The sequence below is a fragment of the Sabethes cyaneus genome, chromosome 3 (genome assembly GCF_943734655.1).
Source record: "Sabethes cyaneus chromosome 3, idSabCyanKW18_F2, whole genome shotgun sequence".
Classification (NCBI taxonomy): domain Eukaryota; kingdom Metazoa; phylum Arthropoda; class Insecta; order Diptera; family Culicidae; genus Sabethes; species Sabethes cyaneus.
In genome coordinates, this window is record NC_071355.1 from 96,559,136 (window position 1) to 96,582,691 (window position 23,556).

Consider the following 23,556-nt stretch of genomic DNA (forward strand, 5'->3'; position numbering starts at 1 on the left):
ATTTTCAAGCAAAATAAAAAATTATTTATAGTTTTTAAAGTATTAAAATTTGACTGTTTAATCATTGGACAATAAAGCAACGATGGTCCTAAGCTTGTACAAGAACTGAAATAGCATGAAAAAACCGCATTACTTCTCATTATGCATGTGTATTTGACAGTTTTTATATTTATGGCACTGTTTAAAAATGGTTTTCATTTGTATTGCAAAAATCTTCCGTTGAAAATTTATGTAATAGTATTATTTTTTTATTTTATATACATGCTTTTGTTTTTTTTTGTTTTAATACAACAATTCCACGAAAAATAGTCCTATTGCGAATTGAAGCTACTCCAGATTTGTTTAAACTATGTGTACTTGAATCTTATCTGAAAAATTTTATTATCGTGTATTTTATTTGGCCTGCCATGAATTAAGGTAATCACAAAAATCAACATTTTAGTCTAAATACTAAAGAAAATATTAAGAAGTTTAAATCACCGAATTGTTCCGGTGTTAATGGTACTGACAGCAAACGTTAGATACTTCTATGAATATTGTAGAATAATATTGGGTTGAAACAATTTTTTTATATAACGTTGTAAATATTTTGTATTCTAACGGGTGGCAACTTAAATTTTGGAATTTTTTTCTCAAGCTGTCAAAAAAAGACAAAGATACATGAAGAAGATCTGATTTACCGAAATTAAAGATACATTATCTATTGTTGAAAAAAAAGTGTACATTTGAAAACGGTCCGTAATCGGCTGTTCGGCGAAGCTTTCGTTTGACATCGAAACAGGAGCGTTGTACGGCCGTCATGTCAAATTTGCGAATGCATCTCTTGATTCTACCAATCAACTGTTTGTAATTCGTGGCTCTCCAGTTATTTTTGTACACCAAGAAACTCAAAATACCGAAGAAATATTCGATTGGGCGCACTGAGACAGGTTTTTCGGATTGTGGGTTTTGGGTAAAAATGGGATTGAATGGGTATTCAGGAACGATTGTGTTTTTTTTTGCATAATGCGATGATGCTCTATCCGGCCAAAACACGTATTGTCTATCTGCATGATGTTTTTGAAGAAACGGGATCAAAATTTTCTTCAAACGTTCGTCTGGTGCATCTTAATTGGTAGCCAAACCAGAGGGCTTGTTGTTGAAGAAACGAGAAAGAGAACGATGTCCTTCTGCGTCCATAATTTTGGCTGGTCTTCAACTACCTTGCTTGCGAATAGTTGTTGGGCATCTTAGGATATGGTAAACAGTCGAAGCTGCAACATATTTACTTTTTGCCGCAAAAAAAATCCAAAATTTTAGTTGCCACCCGTTAAATTCTAGCCAACGAACTAGTTTTTCATATTTTTTGAGAGCTAAATAATTTTTTATCATTACTTTTGAAAAATTCTAAATATTATAATTTGATTTCTTTTTATAAATAAAGTTTCGACGATGAGACGAAGATGAATGGTGCATTTTTTCACCTGCAAGGAAACGGATATTCGCAGTTTTTCAGAGTATTATCTTGCTAACAAATTTGTTTCGAGGAACCAGGAGAGAAACAAACATAGTTTCCCTTGTAAAAAACAGATCTTGCCATTAGACCGTAGGAAATATAAGTAAGCTCGAGGAAACCGTAAAGAGAGAAAAATTTGCGGGAAAGCAACAGAAATGAAGGATAAGAGCATCGTAGATTAGAAGGGGAAATTAACATCCCTTAAGAAACAAATTGTAATTAGTAACATGTTCACTAATTGCTGATTATTTTTAATGAATATCGGCACCAACGCCGATATATCTTAAAATGTATTCATTCTTAATAGTAAGCTATCAAATTAACTTCAAGGTCGGTGCAATATATTGCATGTCCAACTATTGGACAATAAGTGTCCAACTATAGGACAATACGGTTTTAGAAGTGTTCAACGATTGGACATTCAAGCGTTGTCAAAAAATCGCATATTTTCCACGAAAGGCTTATTTATTTCATGAAAATTGCCATGTAATGTGAACATATTTTGTATCTGATTCAGATTTTCATGTTTCTGTCTATTTGTAATTATTTGTTTGGAAAATATCGTTAAAACTAAAAACACAGGGGCTTAGCTGTGCGATCATTGGCAAATTACCCTACAGCCTTAAAAAAGATTTTTAACGAAGAACTGAAGCAACTCTACTCTCCTTGAAAAAAACTAAAACAAATAGTCGAAACGTCACATCGCACAGTGGGACGGCTTCAAAAATAGGCGGACATCAGCTTTTGCGGAGAAACTATTAAGTTTTTCGCATTAGTGTCTTTGCAAAAGTTTCTTGGTTTTTAATGTATTTTTTTGTTAGATAAAAACAATTTACATTAAGGGGGTGAATCAATAAATAGAAAAATTAACTTTTTTATTTTAGGTTCAAAATAAACAGTGCCTAAGGAAAAGTGGTAGAGGACATTATTTCAAGAGTATTTGGTGAAGGAAGGAAGTTACTATCCCTTAAGGGAAAAAAGATATTGAGCTACACAATAACAAACCCCCTTAATATCAGTTTTCCTAATTTTACTTGCTTATTTCCGTTTATACATCGTTTTGATGTTCAGTAAAATTTAAGATATAGTAAAAATACATCTTTTTGCTGAAGAGAGCGAGGCTCTAACCTTATGGGATTTTAAGCTGTTAAAGTTTTTAGACAATTTTCTAGTCAACTTTGAGGTGATTTATTTCAAAAAGGCGCAAGTATGCGCAGCCAATCTCAGCGACTTTATTTGTTGTAATGTAATGGCTTTCATTTTATGTATATGTCACGGTGGATCACGGTGGAACATTCGAGCAAACTGCGACTAAAAATATCACGTTTAACGCCTGAAAAATTACATAAAATAACATAATCGACCAAGACAAATGGTATAAACCCATTTAAAATAAAAATAAATTTAATAATAAATGATTTAAAAATTCAATGATGGTATATTTCTAAATAACTGTTCATTTCTTTATCGTTAGCTTCGGAGGAGTCAAGAGTACCGTTTACCGCAAAATCTGGTTCATTATACGGATGGTACAAAATGCCAGCTAGTATGCACCGAATTCTTATCCATGGTGCAGATATTATCCAAGCATCAGTGCTTCCTATCGGTGCCTTGTCAGAAGAACCGCAAGAATGCCGGAATAAGGACGTCAAAATGTTCCGGGAATATCGAGCGCGAAAATGTTCAAGGTGCATATTAGTTATCATATATGTTGTTTTGTTCCTAATTGCATACGCTTATGTTCACAGAGTATCTACAAATCAAGATATATTTAACCGTTTAATGGTATCATCTGATCCGATAATTTCATCAGTGGGTAAGAACACAAAACGGAAGAAAATGCCATTCAGTGAAGCAGCACTGAAATTATTGCGTGAACCAGATTTTGCGGGAAACGGTACTCTTGACTCCTCGGAAGCTAACGATGAAGAAATGAACAGTTATTTAGAAATATAACATCATTGAATTTTTAAATCATTTATTATTAAATTTATTTTTATTTTAAATGGGTTTATACCATTTGTATTGATCGATTATGTTATTTTATGTAATTTTTCAGGCGTTAAACGTGATATTTTTAGTCGCAGTTTGCTCGAATGTTCCACCGTGATCCACCGTGACATATACATAAAATGAAAGCCACTACATTGCAACACATAAAGTCGCTAAGATTGGCTGCGCATACTTGCGCCTTTTTGAAATAAATCACCTTCAAATTGACTAGAAAATTGTCTAAAAACTGTAACAGCTTAAAATTCCATAAGGTTAGAGCCTCGCTCTCTTCAGCAAAAAGATGTATTTTTACTATATCTTAAATTTTACTGAACATCAAAACGATGTAGAAACGGAAATAAGCAAGTAAAATTAGGAAAACTGATATTAAGGGGGTTTGTTATTGTGTAGCTCAATATGTTTTTTCCCTTAAGGGATAGAAACTTCCTTCCTTCACCAAAGACTCTTGAAATAATATCCTCTACCACTTTTCCTTAGGCACTGTTTATTTTGGACCTAAAATAAAAAAGTTATTTTTTCTATTTATTGATTCACCCCCTTAATGTAAATTTTTTTTGTCTAACCAAAAAATAAATTAAAAACCAAGAAACTTTTGCGAAGACACTAATACGAAAAACTTAATAGTTTCTCCGCAAAAGCTGATGTCCGCCTATTTTTGAAGCCGTCCCACTGTGCATCGGAGCGAATTGAAAAAGCTTGGTTTAATTTCCGGTCAGAAAAAGCATAGTAAAAATTGTGAACAAACTCAGCTAAATTGAACCATTGTATTGGGTATGACTGCACATCAGTACATTTTAATTTGTATCTTTTGCACTCTACAGATTTCTTGCTTGACACAAATTGTAAACTTTTAGAGGTGACGTAACTCCGTCAACGCGAATAGTGCTTACGTTGCTGATAGAAATGTATAACATTGATTGCCAATTGTACAGAGTACCTACTTACAATCGATCTATCATGAGGATAAAAAGTATTCCCAAAGTTGTGCAAAACTTTCTTGGGAATGCCTAGGGCTGGTAGAGTTTGCCTGTTTACAACGTGATAGGGATAGGTGAGGGAAGTTTGTACCTAACCGACATAAGGAAAGTTGAGAAGAATTCGTGTGTCAGTTCCAAAATCAGAGTGTATCTTCAAAACTTTCAATCTTCAGTAGACAAGAAAGCACACCTTTTGCTAATGCTTGTATCAATCAGCGTTGCAAGTTTTATTCGACACAACGAATACACTTCAGCAAAACTCAACTATGAGTAAACAACTGATTTCTAGTGAAAAAATACAGCTTTAGCGAATAAAGATTGTTTCCGCTTGTCAAAGAGAAGCTCAATTTAATACCTTTGATGTTAGTATTACGTTTCTGCAGATGGTTTTCAACGGCAGCATGGCATTTCACACTAGTGAAAGATGGTTATTAATCACGTTTATTTAGAGCCGCCGTGAAAGCATTTTACTGCAGCAATGGTATGGCATTTTCCATTTTGTATAAACATGAAGTACATATTGTTTTGATCTACCTAGTAATGTCGGTAAACTTTTTTCGTTCTCTCTAAGGAGTGGATTCCGCTTCCGCGAACTATAATGGTCAGTTTTATAGTCCGAATCTAGAATTTTGAAGTTAAATTGTTATATGTCAATTTATATGGAAGTTGTGTAAGTAAATCTAATACGTTTAATGATACTTCAAAACTAATGATTGTTATTGGTAAAATGTTTTGGTTAAATGTTAAATGGTTGAATGGTGGTTGGTTATATGTTGAACATTAGAGTTAGCCAAATTATTTGAAAACAGCGATAGAAAAGATCAAATAGAAAGTTAAAATCTTTGCTGTCAACTTTGGTACTTGGGAAATTAAGCTAAAATGAAAGATTGTGACAAAATGTGCTTGTTTCAGACAGAGAAAAATGTAAAATCAATAGCTTCAACATTTTTATTTTATGGAAATTTATTCATATTTGTAAAATATAACAATTTTTAATTAATAAAGAACATATTTGAAGTACTCTTCTTCTTGTATTTTCGTAAGGACAGTGTTTTCGTGAGAGTCATTCGAGAAAACGCATCAACCAGTGCAATTAGTAGGAATGAAATCTAGATCATAGCAAAAAAGCGTTGAAGAGTCGCAGCTGTGCTCAAAGTGCGATTAAGAACCCTTTCTGCAAAAGAAAGGCAAAACCGCTTTTGCGGAGTATAAACCACCCTGTGCCAGTAATTGAAAAGAAAATCCTGGCTGGTTATACTGAAGACAAACTTGGTGCAAGGGTGTAGCCAAAGTATGTACCAGACCAGTATGGCGAAACGCAAAATGCATAAGACCAGAGGCTGTCACTGTCGTAGAAAATAACAAAACCAAGTGAACAAGACGACGGTGTTGGTTACTTTTTGGGCAGGAAAAGCACTGACGTGTTGAGATGTGATGGCAGAAAATTTGAAAACAAAAATAAGATTCAGCAATTTTCTCAGACGCCTAACCCGGAAAATAATCGTTCTGGTTAGTAGAGCTTTCACCGACCTACGGTTCCACATGGAAAAAGATACGTCCATTCGCTCTAAAGAGCTTTGCTGCTCTGCTTGGCTTGCTGCTGGGGCACATTAAAATAAACGAGGTCCTGGAGCTGAGCAAAAAGGGCGGGAGGACTGCTGGCATGACATGCCTCTTCTCTAGTTTTCCTATGCTCCATAGCTGGTAATGTTAAGGAACAAAATTTCTTGTTCGCTTCATGTTTACAAATATACACACAGTAAATTGTTAGCCTCTGGAGGCGATACGATGCGATGCGATGGGTGGAATTTTAAATGCCAACAGCCGCACCAGCCGCAGCATGTTGTAGTGATTTTTGGTATCCTGTTGAAACGAGTTTTCTTATGTTCGCTAATTAGAAACATATTATACCAAATTCGCAAAGAAGTGGGGTTGACAGGGGGCATACGGTAGACTGAAAGCGGTAAAAAATTCCCCACAGTAAAGAACGAAAAACGTGTCAGTAGAAAGCCGTTGGGTTCCACACCGGTGCGGTGCCGGGATTGCACATAGAGCTTCATTATCGCTAATTACGTTAAAAATACCGCATTGGATAGGCTATTAAACAACGCGTCGTAAATTTTTGTGCATTTCGGCAGCGAAGTTGTATAATTTGACGCGAGTTTTTTACCCGGAAAATTGGAGTAATCTTTTTTTGCGACGTGAACCATATACGATATTTTAAAAACGAAAGCACGAAACCGATTCGAGGTACCTGCTGTTTTTCTTTTCGAATAAAAACCGTAGCATTAAGTATTGTGTTTCATGGGCACCATACAGTGACGATTCAGATAGCAAAAATTAGTCAGCGGATGAGAAAGAAAATGGTTTCGGCTAGGATGTCTTAACCTACACTACTAGTTAATCATAGACCCGCTGTTGATGGAAAAGAGAACCAATTTTTGAAGCTCCTACAATGAATGTAAATATAAATCGCCCAAGTACCCAAGTTGATCTTAAAGTACGACACTGTTGTAATTAACAAGTAGTCACGTAATCGAATCATGACCGGGAGCAACTGTTATGATCAGAAGGATCGAAAGACTAGCCCCGCAATTGTCGTATACTGTAATAGCTGACTGCGAAGTCTGTCGAATGAAAAAAGCGAAATGTATTGCTTTTTGAATGGTTATAGGAAAAGAAAACTTAATTCCATTTTACAAGTTAAATTTTTTACATCATTCTTCTAAAAAAGGAAGGTGTAGCTTTTTCGAAAACCCTATTTCACAGAATATTACATGTTAAATAATAAATGTTAAATGTTAAATCTGGAAAATAATAAAAAGAATAGTTATCCAATTTACATTTACATTTATTAACATTAATTCATCTGACCACAACGTCTACATGAATAAAACATTACTTTACAACTAACTATAGTACATTTAATCTTCGTAAGTGGCGTCTAAAACTATCACTAGAACAATGAAAATCAAAAAGACTGTACACACGATTAAACAAGCAACACATAGCTCATTTTGGCCGTACTAGGTTCGTCGGAAGTCCAGGCGAAGAAATTGCGTGTGTCGAAGCGCACGTGGTGTGGCATTGAAATTGATTTGAGCGAGGATGTTTGGAGAGTCCAATTCGCCCACTAAAACTTTCTTGATTAACAAAACTCGTTCAGTTTTTCTCCTATTGTCGAGAGTTTCAATGTTGAGTAAGTTGCAGCGGTCTTGATACGGCGGAAGCACTAAAGGATTTCACGCGGGTAAAAATCTCAAAGCATACCGTAAGAATTTGGCTTGTACTGCTTCCAACCTGGAGGACCAAATTCCAGTGTAGTGGCTCTAAAGTACAGCAGCATACTCTAGGATAGAACGCACAATAGAGAATTACAGGGCACGTAAACAATATGGATCTCTAAATTCTTTGGATACCCTAAATATGAAGCCCGAATTTTGATTGGCTTTAGATATTATATATGAGTAGTGTTCCCGAAAACAGAGGCTCGTATCAAGAAGCACTCCCAAGTCTTTGATTACATAAACTCTGTCCAGTACTTCATTGCTGATGTGGTAGTTCCATATAATGGGTTCTTTCTTGCGACTAAAAGAGATTACCGAACACTTGCGCACGCTAATGGAAAGCTCATTCTTTAGACACCAATCCGCAAAAATGACGATTAGTTTTTGTAGTTCACAGCAGTCTTCAATAGATTTTACCGGCACAAACATTTTAAGATCATCAGCGTACAGCAATCTGGTTCCTCGTGGAAGTACAGCACAAACGTCGTTGAAGAATATGGAAAACCATAATGGTTCGAGGTTGCTTCCTTGTGGAACGCCGGAATTTTTTTTTATTTTTTTTGCCATTTTGGCTAAAAGCAGGTTGTAATCCACACAGTCGAAGGCAGCTTTCAGATCCGTATATACTGTGTCGATTTGAACACCATTTTCAAGGTTTCGTATGCAGTATGATGTAAACTCCACCAGATTAGTGATAGAAAATCGCCTAGGGTAGAATCCGTGCTGATCACAGGAAATGTGTCGCTTAGCTTCGTACATTAGTTGCTTGCTCACAAGAATCTCAAGTAGTTTAGACCCACTGCTCAAAGAGGTAATTCCACGGTAGTTGGTCACGTCGCCACGATCTCCCTTTTTATATACCGGGAATAAGATGGACTCCTTCCAAACATCTGGAAACGTCGATTGCGATATAGACTGATTACAGATAGCAGTGAGAGGTGCACAGAGAGCATCACAGTGAGACAGCGGGATGGAAGAGTTGGGATTAAAAGTAAATGGTGCTATAAATGATAGATTTCTCGGCTTTGAAAAAGCTATGCTTGAAAAAATGAAAAATATGGCTGGGTCATTTTTTGAAATGCAACGTAAACAGGAATTAGTTGTTATGAACGAACATGTTTTAGATTCGGAAAAATTGAGCGTGAAAAGTAAAAAGCGTAAATTGAATGATAGCGGTAGTAACGCGAATAATGAAGAGGAAGAGGTAACCTTTGCTAGCGTATTGAAAGGGAATGTAAAGAAACGTAAAGCTGGTCCAGTTATTGTGATTAAACCAAAAGAGTCCTCCCAGAGTAGTGAGGCTACACGGGATTTTTTAAAATCGAAATTAAATCCAAAAACACACAAGATAAGTAACTTTAAAAACGGGAAAGATGGCTCGGTTATAGTTGAGTGTGCAACAAAAGATATTGTGGAACACGTGAAAAAAGGCATTGAAAGTAATCTTGGTGAGAGTTACACTGCTGTTGTTCCCATTCCCCCGGTGCCAAGGTTAAAAGTAATGGGCATGAGTGATCAGTATTCTTCTGATGTCTTCATTGACTTTTTAAGAAGTCAAAATGAGGATATTTCCATAGATCAAGTCAAGGTTGTTAATATGTACGAGAATCCACGTTTCAAGTATAATAAGTACAATGCGATAATTGAAGTTGACAAACAGACTTACAACTGTTTATTGACTTCAAAAAAAGTGAATGTCGGTTAGGATCGATGCCATATTGCTCCGGCAATTAATGTTTTGAGATGCTTCAAATGTGGAGAATTCGGTCACAAAAGTACGGATTGTAAGAATGACGAAACGTGCTCTTTGTGCAGTGAAAAACACAGAACATCTGATTGTACGTCCACTGTTTCGAAATGTGTTAATTGTATTAAATTCAATAAAGAACGTAAAATGAATTTGGACGTTAACCACGCAGCATCTAGTTCAGAATGCTTAGTTTACAAGAAATTGTATGAGCAAAAAAAAGGCAGTTTACATTTCGATAAATAGCAACCAAGCTCCAAGAGAAATGTGAATCAATTTGACATAATGTATTTGAATATTGCTGGGTTATCTACAAACTACGTTGCATTGCGACAGATTGTAGAGGAAAAACGTCCATCTTTGATATGTTTGTCAGAAACACATATTGTAGATATTGATGCATTTGATCAATATTCTATACCGGGATACAAAATATCTGCCTGTTGTTCACATTCAAGGCATACTGGAGGGGTTGCTATTTATGTCAAAGAATCTGTTCAAATTATTCTTCGCTACAACGAAGCAATCGTTTGTAATTGGTTCTTAGGCATAACAGTGGAAAGCGGCATGAAGATGGGAAATTATGGTGTTATTTATCACTCTCCCAGTTCTAGTGACCAACGATTTATAGAGATTTTAGAAAATTGGTTTGAGATATTCGTGGATTGTAGTAGATTTACTATGATTACGGGAGATTTCAACATAAATTGGCGCGATAACTATAATTCGAATCATTTGAAGCGATTAGCGGAATTCTTTAATTTAAAACAAATAATTGAAGAATATACGCGTATTTCCAGGTTCAGTAGAACTTTAATAGACCACGTTTACGTTAACTTTGACTCTGTTTTGGCAGTGGTGTGCCCTGAGTTAAAAATTACTGATCATGAGACGATAGTAATAAATATTGATCGTAGCATGAACAGTAGTAGTAATCTGGTGGAGTTAAAGACCTGGAAAAATTACTCAAAACAAAAGGTATCGGAACTTGTTGCACGAAGCTTGGATTCTCCATTAACAGGAAGCCTTGATCAGAAAACGGCGGTGCTTAATAACACCTTAAAAGCATGTACCAATCAGTTAGTCAAACAAAAATTCGTTGTTATACAGAACTCGAATAGCTGGTACAATTTGGATTTATTGCGTCTTAAACGCAAAAGAGACAAATGGTACAAAAAGTTTTGTAAAACAAATAGAAGTGATCATTGGTACAATTATACCGTTTCGCGGAATATGTATTCACAGTCTCTAAAAAAGACACGGAGTGAATATATACAGAGGAAAATTGATCAACACAAAAACAATAGCAAAGAGTTATGGAGAATACTAAAGTCTTTGTTAAAACCTGGCGATTGTAAGCCGCGGTCCATAACTTTTAACGGCACTGAAGAGCAATCTGAACAAACAATCGCTTCTAAGTTTAATTATTATTTCATCGATAGTGTTTCTTCAATTAATCAATCTATTGAATTAGTTGATGAACCAGATGAAATAAAACAACCGATTGCCACTAACTGTTGTTTTAGCGATTTTCATCCAATAACATTAGTAGAACTTAAAAATATTTGTTTTTCGTTACAAAAAACGACTGGAATTGATAATGTTAACGCTAGAGTCGTACAAGATTGTTTTCATGTCATTGGACACGACCTGCTGAGCCTTATAAATGAATCATTGCAAACTGGGCACGTGCCACATGTTTGGAAGGAATCGTTAGTGGTTCCGATTAAAAAAATTGCTGGGACGATTAAAGCCGAAGAGTTTCGCCCTATCAATATGTTGCACACTTTAGAGAAAATTTTAGAGCTTGTTGTGAAAGGCCAGCTGTTGAACTATATTAATAATAACGATTTGCTAATACCAGAGCAATCAGGATATCGGGAAGATCATTCTTGTGAAACTGCATTGAATTTGGTGTTAGCAAAATGGAAAGAGAATATCGAGCGTAAAGATACTATTGTTGCGGTGTTTTTGGATTTGAAACGTGCTTTTGAAACGATTTCTAGGCCCTTATTGTTGCAAACAATAAAGCGCTTCGGAATAACGAGTACTGCATATAAATGGTTTGAGAGCTACTTATGTGACAGAACTCAAAAGACAATTTTTAATGATTTTATCTCAGATCCCGTGACGAATACTCTAGGTGTACCTCAGGGGAGTGTATTGGGGCCTCTATTATTCATTATGTACATTAATGACATGAGACGAGTTTTACGTTTCTGTGACATAAATCTTTTCGCTGATGATACTGTGTTGTTCATAGCAGCTAAAAATCTCGATTATGCCATAACACACTTGAATGTAGATTTGCGCTCGCTGAGTAGATGGTTGAAATTCAAACAATTGAAGTTAAATACTAGTAAAACCAAATTCATGGTAATATCGCGCAACCGTTTGAATGATCACGTTGATGTAGAGATTGACGGCGAAATCATTGAACGGGTACACGAGATTAAATATCTTGGTGTTATTATTGATGACAAACTCAAGTTCAATACTCATATTGACAATGTCATCAAAAAGATTGCCAAGAAGTACGGGATTCTCTGTCGTTTGAAAAAAAGAGCTGAATACTTTCAGTAAGATTCATCTCTATAAATCAATCATCTCTCCCCACTTTGACTTTTGCACTTCCATATTATTTTTAGCGAATGAATCACAAATATCGAGGTTACAGCGTTTGCAAAATAAAATCATGCGTTTAATTTTGCGTTGCAATAGATTCACTTCCTCAACGCTGATGCTGGATGCTTTGCAATGGTTGTCGGTGAAGCAACGAATTGTTTTCTTGACAATGGTGTTCATATTTAAAGTAGTTAACGGATTGCTACCTCGATATTTGTGTGATCGAATTGTAAGGGGTAGTGACATGCGGCAGAGATTAGAACACCTAATTTTATAACTGGTGCTTCTCAAAATTCTTTGTTCTTTAAAGGAATTAAGATATACAATTCGATACCTAGGCACATCAGACGTACAACGACGCTATCAGAATTTAAGAGACAATGCATTTCACACGTAAAGGCTGTATTTTGAGCTTAAATGATATTTGACGAAGTTCTTGCAACTGATTATTTAATTTTGACACCTGTTATTATAGTATTTTTTTTTAGAGATTAATGAAGCACAATGAAACTATTATGTTCGTCATCATGGTGATGATGGATTTTGTAATTGTTAATGTAGTTTTTAAAAAAAAAAGAGAAGTCTTCAAAGGTTTGAGAATCGCGCGCGATAAACAGATATAGAGGACTGACTTAAAAATTTGACTGTTCTTGCTATTAGAAATATCTGACTTAACTACTAGTAGTTGACAAATTCGTGATTGTTCAGGAAGATTTGGATGCTTCTGCTTGTTATTAGATGTATAATTTCCTAGCCAGTCAAGGATTTTTTCGGGTTGGAAATTTTCTTGATTTCCCTGGGTGGGGATGCTCTTATAAGTCTCATACTAAGTTGAAGGTTGGACTTGTGCTTTGCTTGCTGATTACAGCGGGAATGGCCTCGTCGGGACTGCTTCGATTTAGTAGCGGACTAAACTGGGTATCAGCTTAACCTAAATTATATGAACATCTTGGTAACTGACAGTAGGTTGCAAATTGGTACTGAAGATTCTTGGTTTGGCAATAACTTGAAAAATTATATATTTTTAATAGTTATAACTTGTATTTGAATACTATCGAAGGAATTTATATCTGTGGTAAAAACCAGATCGTTTTGTTTGTTTACCTGGTTCAAATGTATATTCACTAATTATCTATTAGATAAATCGACTACCTCAAACCTTTGTAGGGGAACGAGGTGGGCTCCATCATCACAGGCGGAATACCATCTGGTCCAGGTTGCCACGATGATTTTAATTTGTATATCGCACTTTTAATATATCTGCCTGGGAAAACGTTAGGATCCGCATTCCTAGAATTTAATTCTACTATGTATATTTATTCTTGATACGTATTTCGCCTTCGACTTGCAGGCTTCCTCAGTGTCTGTTTTCGAACTTTCGAACTTGCATTTATTTGTTTGAGAAGGGTTCGATTGTTTGAATCTCTGCTGGGCGATGCTGCTATAGAGTCAGTAGGATCGTTGCATTAGTCACGTAATTGTCCTATACTCTAATATGTAACTGGCTACGAAGTCTGTCGATAAAGAAGGGTTAAGTTCTTAAGGACATTTATACCCAAGGCCTTGTTTTGCAGAGCTTAATCAACCTCAGTTTTTGCGATAACATATCAAAAACTTTTCCATTTTTTCTCTAATTCAGTTACTCGCTGCTGGCAGCTCTCCCAAATATTGTACAGAGTGAGTAATAAAAATGCCAGTAAAGTAGGGTTGCGGAGCCACCTCGTCATACGTAATCACAATTCACACTTTATTTCGAGTTTTTAAAGGAATTACATCCACAAGTACTCAAGTTTTTGGCACGAGATGAATCTTCCACCTCTTGCTGGTACATGTACACCGTTTTAAACAGATAAAATATTTCGCAATTAGGTTGATCTTGAATGGACCTGTTTAGCGCTTTTTAACACCACCACTCACACTCCTGCTTAATTTGCTCGTCATTTATAAATAACTAGCTGACCCGACAAACTTCGTATTGCCACAAATTAACCTGTGTTGTACATAAATCATGAATCTCGGATGATCTTTATCACTTCTCGAGTTTTGCAAGTCCCCCAGTGGGCGGCGCTTCCGACGGCGGGTCACCGGCAACACTCGCGACCGGCTCGTCCTGAATGATCTAGTGTTACTATAGATAGTTTTTGTGGTCTTGTTATTGATTAATGTTTTATGGAAGAGTCTCGAATTTCTCGAGTTGGATTAGTTTTTGAGTTTCGCCAAAATTTCTGTTTTATTTGTATGAGAGTCCATATCCCCCTACCACAGGGGTGAGAGGTCTCTAACTATCATAAAATAAATTCAAGACTCAAAAATCTCCTACATGCTAAATTTGGTTCCATTTGCTTGATTAGTACTCAAATTATAAGGAAATTTGTATTTCATTTGTATTGGAGCCCCCCCTTCTAATGTGGGAAGAGGTCCTAATTCATCACAGAAAAAATTCTTGCCTCCAAAAACACCTACATGCCAAATTTGGTTCCATTTGCTGGATTAGTTCTCGAGTTATGAGGAAATTTGTATCTCGTTTGTACAGGACCCCCCCTCCTAAAGTGGGGAGGGGTCCCAATTCATCATTGAAAAAAAAATTGTCTCCAAAAACACACACATGCCAAATTTAGTTCAATTCGCTTGATTAGTTCTCGAGTTATGAGGAAATTGGTATTTCATTTGTACAGGAGCCCCTCCTCTTAAAGTGGGGAGGGGTCCTAATTCACCATAGAAAATTTTCTTGCTCTCGAAAACCTTCACATGCCAAATTTGGTTGCATTTGCTTGATTAGTTCTCGAGTTATGAGGAAATTTGTATGGAAGTCCCCCCTCTTAAAGGGGAGAGGAGTTATAATTCCTCTTATAAAGAGGGGAGGGGTCTCAATTCACCATAGAATAAATTCTTGTCACCAAAAAAAACACCCACATGCCAAATGTTGTTCTATTTGCTTGATTAGTTCTCGAGTTAGGAGGAAATTTGTATTTCATTTGTACAGGAGCCCCCCCTCTTAGAGTGGGGAGGGGTCCTAATTCACCGTAGAAAATTTTCTTGCCCTCGAAAACCTTCACATGCCAAAGTTGGTTCCATTTGCTTGATTAGTTCTCGAGTTATGAGGAAATTTGTATGGCAGCCCCCCCTCTTAAAGGAGAGAGGAGTTACAATTCCTCTTATAAAGAGGGAGGGGTCTCAATTTACCATAGAATAAATTCTTGTCACCGAAAACACCCACATGCCAAATTTGGTTCTATTTGCTTGATTAGTTCTCGAGTTATGAGGAAATTTGTATTTCATTTGTATAGGAGCCCCCCCTCCTAAAGTGGGGAGAGGTTCTTATTCATCATAGAAAACATTCTTGCCTCCAAAAACACCTACATGCCAAATTTGGTTCCATTTGCTGGATTAGCTCTCGAGTTATAAGGAAATTTGTATTTCGTTTGTATAGGAGCCCCCCCTCTTAAAGTGAGGAGGGGTCCCAATTCAACATAGAAAATTTTCTTGCCCTCGAAAACCTTCACATGCCAAATTTGGTTCCATTTGCTTGATTAGTTCTCGAGTTATGAGGAAATTGGTATGGAAACCCCCCCTCTTAAAGGAGAGAGGAGTTATAATTCCCCTTATAAAGAGGGGAGGGGTCTCAAATTACCCTAGAATAAATTCTTGTCACCGAAAACACCCACATGCCAAATTTGGTTCTATTTGCTTAATTAGTTCTCGAATTATGCAGAAATTTGTGTTTCATTTGTATGGGAGCCCCCCCTCTTAGTGGGGGGAGGGGTCTCTAACCATCACTAAAACCTTTCCTGGCCCTAAAAACCTCTACATGCAAATTTTCATGCCGATTGGTTCAGTAGTTTTTGATTCTATAAGGAACACAAAACAGACAGACAGACAGACAGACAGACAGACAGACAGACAGACAGACAGACAGACAGACAGACAGAAATCCTTCTTTATAGGTATAGACTAGCTGACCCGACAAACTTCGTATTGCCACAAATTAACCTGTGTGCTTCCGACGGCGGGTCACCGGCAACACTCGCGACCGACTCGTCCTGAATGATCTAGTGTTACTATAGATAGTTTTTGTGGTCTTGTATTGACTAATGTTTTATGGAAGAGTCTCGAATTTCTCGAGTTCGATTAGTTTTTGAGTTTCGCAAAAATTTATGTTTTATTTGTATGAGAGTCCATATCCCCCTACCACAGGGGTGAGAGGTCTTTAACTATCGTAAAATAAATTCAAGACTCCAAAATCTCCCACATGCCAAATTTGGTTCCATTTGCTTGATTAGTTCTCAAGTTATAAGGAAATTTGAATTTCATTTGTATGGGAGTTCCCCTCTTAAAAGAGGAAGGGGTCGTAATTCACCATAGAAAAAATTTCTGCCATCTAAAACTCCCACATGCCAAATTTGGTTCCATTTGATTGATTGTTTCTCGAGTTAAGAGGAAATTTGCATTTCATTTGTATGGAAGCCCACCCTCTTAAAGGGGAGATGGGCCATAACTCGCTTTCTAAAGAAGAGAGGGGTCTCAATTCACCATAGAAAAAATCTTGCGTCCAAAACCACTTACATGTCAAATTTGGTTCCATTTGCTTGATTAGTTCTCGAGTTATGAGGAAATTTGTTTTTCATTTGTATAGGAGCCCCCCCCCCCTCTTAAAGTGGGGAAATCCATAGAAAATATACCATAGAAAATATTCTTGCCTACAAAAACACCCACATGATAAATTTGGTTCCATTTGCTTGATTAGTTCTAGAGTTATGAGGAAATTTGTATTTCGTTTGTATGAGAGCCCCCCTCTTAAAAAGGTAAGGGGTCCTAATTCATGCCAAATATGCCAAATATGGTTCCATTTGCTTGATTAGTTCTCGAATTATGAGGAAATTTGTATTTCATTTGTGTAGCAGCACCTCCTCTTAAAGTTGGGAGGGGTCCTAATTCACCATAGAAAATATTTTTGCCTCCAGAAACCTCCACATGCCAAATTTGGTTCTATTTGCTTGATTAGTTCTCGAGTTATGAGGAAATTTGAATTTCATTTGTATAGGAGCCCTCCCTCCTAAAGTGGGTAGGGGTCCCAATTCATCATAGAAAAAAATTTTGTCTCCGAAAACACCCACGTGCCAAATTTGGTTCCATTTGCTTGATTAGTTCTCGAGTTATGAGGAAATTTGTTTTTCGTTTGTATAGGAGCCCCCCCTCTTAAGGTTGGGTGGGGTCCTAATTCACCATAGAAAATATTCTTGTCCTCGAAAACTATCACATGCCAAATTTGGTTCCATTTGCTTGATTAGCTCTCGAGTTATGAGGAAATTTATATTTCATTTGTATAGGAGCCCCCCCTCCTAAAGTGAGGAGGGGTCCCAGTTCATCATAGAAAAAAAATTTGTCTCCAAAAACACCCACGTGCCAAATTTGGTTCCATTTGCTTGATTAGTTCTCGAGTTATGAGGAAATTTGTTTTTCGTTTGTATAGGAGCCCCCCCTCTTAAGGTTGGGAGGGGTCCTAATTCACCATAGAAAATATTTTTGCCTCCAGAAACCTCCACATGCCAAATTTGGTTCTATTTGCTTGATTAGTTCTCGAGTTATGAGGAAATTTGAATTTAATTTGTATAGGAGCCCTCCCTCCTAAAGTGGGTAGGGGTCCCAATTCATCATAGAAAAAAATTTTGTCTCCGAAAACACCCACGTGCCAAATTTGGTTCCATTTGCTTGATTAATTCTCGAGTTATGAGGAAATTTGTTTTTCGTTTGTATAGGAGCCCCCCCTCTTAAGGTTGGGAGGGGTCCTAATTCACCATAGAAAATATTCTTGTCCTCGAAAACTATCACATGCCAAATTTGGTTCCATTTGCTTGATTAGCTCTCGAGTTATGAGGAAATTTATATTTCATTTGTATAGGAGCCCCCCCTCCTAAAGTGAGGAGGGGTCCCAGTTCATCATAGAAAAAAAATTTGTCTCCAAAAACACCCACGTGTCAAATTTGGTTCCATTTGCTTGATTAGTTCTCGAGTTATGAGGAAATTTGTATTTCGTTTGTATAGGAGCCCCCCCTCTTAAAGTGGGGAGGGGTATAATTCACCATAGAAAATATTCATGCCCTAGAAAACTTTCACATACCAAATTTGGTTTCATTTGCTTGATTAATTCTCGAGTAATGAGGAAATTTGCATTTCATTTGTAAAGGAGCCCCCCTTCCCAAAGTGGGGAGGGGTCCCAATTCATCATAGAAAAAAATTTTGTCTTCAAAAACACACACATGCCAAATTTTGTTCCATTTGCTTGATTAGTTCTCGAGTTATGAAGAAATTTGTATTTCGTTTGTATAGGAGCCCCCCCTCTTAAAGTGGGGAGGGGTCCTTATTTACCATATAAAATATTCTTGCTCTCGAAAACTTTCACATGCCAAACTTTGTTTCATTTGCTTGATTAGTTCTTCAGTTATGAGGAAATTTGTATTTCATGTGTATAGGATCCCCCCCTCCTAAAACGGGGAGGGGTCCCAATTCATCATAGAAAAAAATTTTGTCTTCAAAAACACACACATGCCAAATTTGGTTCCATTTGCTTGATTAGTTCTCGAGTTATGAGGAAATTGGTATTTCATTTGTACGGGAGCCCCCCCTCTTAAAGTGAGGAGGGGTCCTAATTCAACATAGAAAATTTTCTTGCCCTCGAAAACCTTCACATGCCAAATTTGGTTCCATTTGCTTGATTAGTTCTCGAGTTATGAGGAAATTTGTATGGAAACCCCCCCTCTTAAAGGGGAGAGGAGTTATAATTTCCCTTATAAAGAGGGGAGGGGTCTCAATTTACCATAGAATAAATTCTTGTCACCGAAAACACCCACATGCCAAATTTTGTTCTATTTGCTTGATTAGTTGTCGAGTTATGCAGAAATTTGTGTTTCATTTGTATGGGAGCCCCTCCTCTTAGTGGGGGGAGGAGTTTCTAACCATCACTAAAACCTTTCCTGGCCCCAAAAAACTCTACATGCATATTTTCATGCCGATTGGTTCAGTAGTTTTCGATTCTATAAGGAACATACGGACAGACAGACAGACAGACAGACAGAAATTCTTCTTTATAGGTATAGATATGTGGGGATGTTACTATTTGTTGGAAAGTACCACCTTTTTACTACATTATCAGTACTTTAAAAATGTATAATTGATGAAACTTTTATTAAATATATCGTTTTTTGCCAAAGCCTTTTTACCTTTGTTATACTATAACAAAGGTTTAAAATTTGGTCGAAAAACATGAAATTGATCCGAGGCCCGGAGGGTCAAGTCACATATACCAATCGATAGGGTTCGACGATTTGAGCAATGTCTATGTGTGTGTGTGTGTGTGTGTGTGTGTGTGTGTGTGTGTGTATGTATGTAATGATTTTTTCTATCGCCTGTTTCTCAGAGATGGCTGAACCGAATCGTTCGCTATTACTTTTGTTTGAAAGGTATTATTGTCTAGTAGATCACTATTGAGTTGTTTCGTGATACGACGTTTCGTTTAAAAGTTATAAGCAAAAATGTGAAAAATACGTGACACGGGTTTCTCCGGAACTACATGACCGATTTCAACGATCTTAGTATCAAATGAAAGCCCTTATTAAAGCTAAATTGATCAGGATTTTTTTATTGAAAACAAATTAGTAGTTTAGAAGTTAGCCTTAAAAACCTGTTTTGACAAGGTAATAATTATCGCCTGTTTCTTAGAGATGGCCAAGCCGATTTATGCGCTATTAGTCTCATTTGAAAGATAATATATCCTAATAGATCACTATTGAATGATTTTTTGATTGGACGTTTAATTTGAAAGTTATGAGCAACCGTATACACCACACCAAAATTAACAATAATTTAGAATGATTTTAAGAAGAAAATTTACCTAATTTCAATTATTTTAATATCAAACGAGAGGTTTTCACACTACGAATATATATGCAAAATTTCATAAGAATTGGTTTTACCGGTCAAAAGATGTTAACCCTCGAACACTCGCGCCAACTTTTGTAATACAGTTACTCGCGCGCAAAATAATCCCAAACCAAAGAAAACGTGTGCAAGGGAGTTTTGACTAGGAAAACTTGGTTTTAAGTTTATTAAACCATTGTAAAAGTTTCTTGAAATTGAAAGCTCTATCGTCTGGTAGAGTTTAAATTTTGATTAATCCCCCTAAAAGTGAAATAAAAAATTTATTTTTCTTCAGTGTCAATATAACACATTGATGTGTTCGGCAAAGTTATAGAACATATTATTACAAGAAATTTTGTTGAAGACTGTAACCTTCTATCTCTGCAGCGAAGATAGAAAAATCTTATTTATTGTATATGAATTTGTAAAATCAGTTTTTCTATTTTTGCTCTTTTTGTAATTGTTGTATAACTTTTATATGTACTACAAAATTGTACAAATAATAAAAATACACAACTTTGCTGAAAATAGTATACATGTATGTTTGCTTGTTCAGGAACTGTAGAACTTTGATTATAAAGAATGCCCCATTTTTGACTCCGAATTACTCGACTACCAGCAGACGGATACATTTTAAACATTTTACATTTGCTGATAGTTTTGCTGCATACATTTTCCCAACAGTTTAAATTATTAATGCATTGAATAATTATGACATTTTGCGCACAATAAGTTTGTTGAAGAATATACGTTAGTTAAACAACGTTTTGTAACTTTATAACAATATGGCGTTGGAAAACCTACACGTGTTGTATCAAATACAACAGCGTGAGTAACCGAAGGTTAATAAAAATTGATGAAAATTATACAAGAAAACTCTATTGATGTGATTCAAATAGAATAGCCACAGAGAACAGACATCCAAGCAAAAGGTCCCCACTTGGATAAAACTTATGTCAAATTAGTTGGGAAACTATAGTGATGATGTCGCTGAAGGCGCATAAAATTCTACACTAAACTCACAACAGCTAGCTTCTGGCGCTAGCATAACGCTTATAGTCCATATAAACTAGCGCCAGAGGAGCCAAAGGTTGTCAGTGTGCAAATCAAAAGAATCATTTAGTTGGGAAACTATAGTGGTGGTGACGCTAGCATATTAGGTGATTTTAATTTGAAATTTTATCCAACAATTCCCAAAAAATTTGTTCGTGAATGGATGTCTGTTCTCTGTGGAATAGCATTACAGGAAACTATGCATAGTTCAAAAACCTATAAACTAGACCTTTACTAAGCAATGTATATGTTAAAGAATAAGATTTCCTCTTACAACTTACTTTTATTTGCACTTACTCAGATTAATAACAACAGATTAATAATAACTTACTTATCCTTACTCAGCAATTTCATGAAAAAAGGATCTATTAAAATTTAAAAGTGTTCTTATTTTGATCAAATTTTGTAAACTTATTCAATTTTCAAAAATTTTATGTAAACCAACGCACTGCGTAACGATAACCAATAGATGAATTATGTTCCGAAGCCGTGTCGATTTCTATCTCAAATAGCAAGTAAGACCGTATAACAAAGGTTCCTTTCACCACTAGGTGGATTAAATCGGGTTTTTTGATCTTGAATGGACCCAACATGATCTTGATTGGACCAATTTCTAATTTTTGAATGGACCTAAATTAAGATTGCCATAGTTTCTACCATGCAAATGAACAAAATAATAACAAAGATTTGTTTTTCAATAGTACAACTATACTACTGCTATTTATTAATAGGACACAAGGTTGAACAGCTTTTACCTTTCTTATACTCTGTTAGAAAGATATCAAAGTCGTTTGAAAAATAAGAAATCGGTCACAGTCGCTCAACAATTGAACAATGTCTCAATGTTTTGCTATGTGTTGTGTAGGGAACTGTGTGTTTCATTTGTATATTGGAAATTTATTATTGTTCAGATTCGGTTAAAACGATTTCCATAAAAAATTTATCTCGCCTATTAGTATCAAAAATTTAAACCATTCGTTAAAAAATACGTAATAACTTGTATTATACGTAGTTTATCAAATAAAGCGAGATTTTAAGTTTTTGTTTATTGAATATTTCGAAAGCTAAGATTTTTACTGACGTAGGACTACGTCTTACTGTAAAGTTTCAAAAGGTTTACGACAGCTCCTGTCGAACTTTTTGGACATAAAACCGTAACAATCGTGAAAAATTCGTTGATTAGTGGTATTTATTCAATTTTTGACACATTTATATGCATTTTTTTCAGTTTAAAAATGATCTAGATGATTTTGCCGCGGTTTAGATTTTGGCAACATAGGTGACACGCATTTATTGTCAAATTCGAAATCACACTGTAAATGGTGCTTGATAAAATTAGCCTTGGTAATTTTACTAGGTTTATAGGTTAGGTTTGAAGATAGGGTTTAATTCTAAATGATAATCGATGAAGAACTATATCAGATAGAAAGTAGGAAGTTTCAAAAATGAATATATCTCAGGGCCACTCAATTTAGGTGGAGATTTTTAATCTATCTGTCAATCGACTAAAGGGTAATGTGAAGTCAACCTGCTTACGGAATATAATTTTACTTTATTCAGAGCCTTACAATCATTTTGACTATGTAGAAAATTATCAAATATAATATTATTTCTTTTGGCAAGTCTTATCACCAGATCCACCAGGCAGCAGATCATTATCCAGGCCTTTACCTAATTTTGTGATTTTGTAGGTCGGTTGGGCATCGCAGAGTTTCACGAGGGTGACGAAGTTGGCATTCTTGACCATCAGAAGTGGCTGCTTCTCTTTTTGTTTTGTGACTACAGGAGCTGGTTGATTTTTATTGACCTTAGGGTTTTCGGTGAGCATGCTGAAGGTGTTTTGGAGCTTTGGTACATACTTGATTAACGTGTTTAAACTATTTCTTGTCTGAGTTTTGTCAAAACTTAAGCTAATTTGTTGCTGTGTTTATATGGAAAATACAGGACGTTATTCGTTCATGAAAAAATTTGTTTGATTCCAATAATTTTTACCATTTTGCCCGTTAAGCCTGTAGAGAGTTATGCAGGGATAACCACTTTAAATAGAGTTGGGAATATTAGCTTCGTAACTTATTCCGAAATTCCAATACAATAAGGCTATAGATAAATCTGCGGAATCGTATTCTCAAATAACTTCATTCATTCTTTGTGCCTACTTTTAACGATACAAGAACTGTTTCGTTTAGCATAATTTGGGATTTTTTACACAGGGCGGCCAAATTGGGAAAATTTTACTCTACTTATGTAGATTACCAAAAGTGTTTCGTGCTAAAACAAATACGTAAAATCCAATTGAAAAACTTAAGTGTAACTGCTTTTCTGCTAAATATGAATGACGCAAAAATAGCTCTATTTTAACAGAAGGCAATTAGTATCCCTCTTATCTTTTAATTCATCTTATCTTTCAATCAATAAGAGTTAAAATTTTTGCACAATACTGAGAAT